Source organism: Hemicordylus capensis, chromosome 6 (genome assembly GCF_027244095.1).
Source record: "Hemicordylus capensis ecotype Gifberg chromosome 6, rHemCap1.1.pri, whole genome shotgun sequence".
Lineage (NCBI taxonomy): Eukaryota > Metazoa > Chordata > Lepidosauria > Squamata > Cordylidae > Hemicordylus > Hemicordylus capensis.
The window spans coordinates 158,016,186-158,019,251 of record NC_069662.1 but is presented as its reverse complement, the minus strand read 5'-3'; the positions used below and the strand labels follow the sequence as shown (position 1 = coordinate 158,019,251).

The following is a 3,066-nucleotide window of genomic DNA, read 5'->3' as shown; positions in this document are numbered from 1 at the left end:
GAAAAAAGATACCCATCATTATTCTGCCATCCATATACTTTGCTGGAAGAAAAATTAGAAAGCTTTTGTTCTAGTGCTGTGCAGAATTTTCTGTGAACTAGGTATGGTAACTTCTGATGTCAGTGTTTTTGAGGAAGGAAATGAGTTTCCTTCCCTATTCACACCTAGCTGCCTACACTGCGAAAGAACTTATCTCTCACCACTCTAACCACCATGAAGTGATGTGTTCATTGTAACTATTCAAATAGATATATCACCATTAAATTTTCAACAGATTAGTGAGGATATTGTGTAAAATAGCCCAAGGCATTTTCTTTTCTTTCCGAGAAGGATTTCAGCACTGGAATATTTGGGGAAAATCATACACATATCTTTCCAAAAGAAAATCAATGAATTTTACAGTGCTGTAAACAGTTCTCTGCCCAGGCAATGAAGTTCAGGAGGTCTTGAACCACGGACCTTCTGAAACACCATGGAAGCTACAGATCTCCTGAGCTTCAAGCTTCAGTCCTCTGCCTTACAGTTGTGCAAGAGGAAAACTCAGCTGTTCTAGAACAACAGTTTATTGTGATAGGTCCTGTGCAGGCAAAATTCTTAGAAGATTGCATCTTCCACCCCAATATACAATTTATGCAGGTTTACAGAGATCATGACAATAAATCTGAGAACTATAATGTCTTTAATCAATTTCAATTCCTAAACAGAAATACAGAGAACATAATATCATGAAAGAGGCAAACACATATTGGTGGAATCAATTTCTAAAATTATAGCACGACACAGAAAATCTGTCTTTAACAAATGCCCTCTTTACATACAAATTCAATAATGTCACAGTATCCTGCATGGAGCAATAGCTATTTGATGAGTCCCACCTATTTTTTTTGCTTTCTAATACAACATATCTCCAATGTGAAATACTGTTTATGATTTGTATAGAATGTCAATAGCTTCATTGCAGTGGTAGATCAGAATTAATTTTGTACTTGAGTCACACTGAAAGATATTATTAACTCTATAAAATGGGCAGGATTAGAAGAGCCATTGCATTGGTCAATAACACATTTTTGTGTAAATCTATAGAACACTCCAGATCGAAACCTATTAGGCAAAGTTCCCTCCCTCTTATCAAGTTCTCCATTAAATATGTTTACAATTTACTAGTAGAAAAGCTTTAACTTTACTCCTGTTTGGGTTATTTAGCCAATAGACATGCAAGCAAGCATGCTTCAAAGATAAATAATACATGGCATTTATAACCTTTTGGAATGAGTTGAGCTCTGTATCATTGCTCTTCAGTCTATTCCTTTGCGCACACGCACACACACACACACACAGAGAAACAAAGGAAGTTGCCTTATACCAAGTCAGACCATTGATCCATCTAGCTTAGTACTGTCTACTCTGACTGACAGTGGCTCTCCAAGGTTTCAAGCAGGAATCTTTTCCAACCTAGCTGGAGATGTCAGGGATTAAAGTTGCCATCACCCTTGGATTTCCAGCTAATTACCAGATTGTAAGCATGTTCCCCAACACCCGGTTAGCCCATTAGCTCGCCCAGATTCCCAGCTTTTTTTTTTTTTTTAAGCCAAGCTCTAGCCCTTGTTGAAGCAGAGTTAAGGAGCAAAATGCAGGGTCACTATTCTGTTCCACCACCACTGGACTTCGAGAAAGGCAGGTGAAGCACAGGAGGCTGGCTGGGAGAGGTTCACAATAAGTAATCCCCCCTGAGGAAGGCTGCCTTTGTGTTTTGTCAGCAGTGGGGATCTCTATAGGGCAGTTGAGAGGATTCCTCAATTTTGATGTAAATCACTGCCTACCTGTGTATTGTAATGTTTAAGGGTTGGGTTTTTTGCTTTATAGCGCAAACCATTCTATGCATGCCTACTTAGGAGTAAGTACCATTGATTTCAATCAGACTTTATCCCCAAACTGGAAAGTTCAGTTCATTTTTTGTTCTATTGCTGCTATTAATATCTTAAACTTAGTGCAGTCTTCATCTGTTTTCTATAGATATTGTCTCCCCATCCCCTGCTCTTTTCCAACCTATATTAGCATTCTAAGTCGAAATGAGTTACTTTGGTGTTTCATTGTACGTACCTGTCTCAGGATGTAAATGGTGCCTGTGACAAGGCTCAGACCTGAAAGCCTTAATCCCCAACACCACCTTTGTAGGGTCAATTGTAGAATTTAGTGGTGAAGAAAATGCACTCAGCACTGCTCCTCAGCATGAGCGTTGATTTGGTATCTTCACAAATCTTATCTGGTTATCTGGTATCTTCAACTTCACCAATAAATAGAATATTTAAATTAGCACATATAAACCAATAAATAACATGTTTATCCACCAATAAATGGCATTAGACAAGGTTAAAAACTGAACTTGTATATTTGACAGTGAGGCGAGTCTCACAGTCAGTGAGACTCGCCTGAATGAGGTGAGCGGAGAGAGCGGATTTAGCCTGGGCAGATTGCCACAGGACTCCCACACGACTCCCACACGACTGCCAGCTCTGTTAGCAGCCAATTTGCATTTGGAGCCCAGATTTGTAGAGCTTGAATATGGCAACCCTACCAGGGATCGAACCTGGGACCTTCTGCATTCTAAGCAGATGCTCTACCACTGAGTTATGGCCCCATCGCTAAATCCAAAATCCAAATCTGGGGAGCAGAACAAACGATATGACACACCAGATTAATGGAAATGCATGTGAGCTGCATGATAACCTAATGCATGGATTTTCACATTTGGATCCCCAGATGTTGTTAGTCTACAACTCCCATCATCCCCAGCCACAATGGCCAAAGACAAAAGCAGATAAGCAGGCATTTGCATGTGAGTTAATCCGCCCTGAGCCATTTTGGAAGAGTGGTATAAAAATCAAATCAATAAATAATAAAATAAATAAAACTAGCTGAACCGGCGCACAGCATCTGCACCGCTAGTCTCTCCTCGCCGCTTCCCCACCTCCCTTCCACCCCAATCCATTCCCTATCATTTTTGCTCACTGGCTGCCTCCTCTGCCAGGGCCTGCCACCACCTCCTCACCTGCCGTCCGCCTCTTC

General features: G+C 40.7%; 1 non-coding gene across 1 annotated transcript; it reads right to left on the bottom strand.

Moving 5' to 3' along the window:
* Positions 1–2,566: 2,566 nt before the first annotated feature.
* On the bottom strand, positions 2,567–2,636 carry TRNAS-AGA (transfer RNA serine (anticodon AGA)). The gene has a single exon. It is a non-coding gene; the product is annotated as a tRNA-Ser (tRNA).
* Between the last annotated feature and the right edge of the window lie 430 nt (positions 2,637–3,066).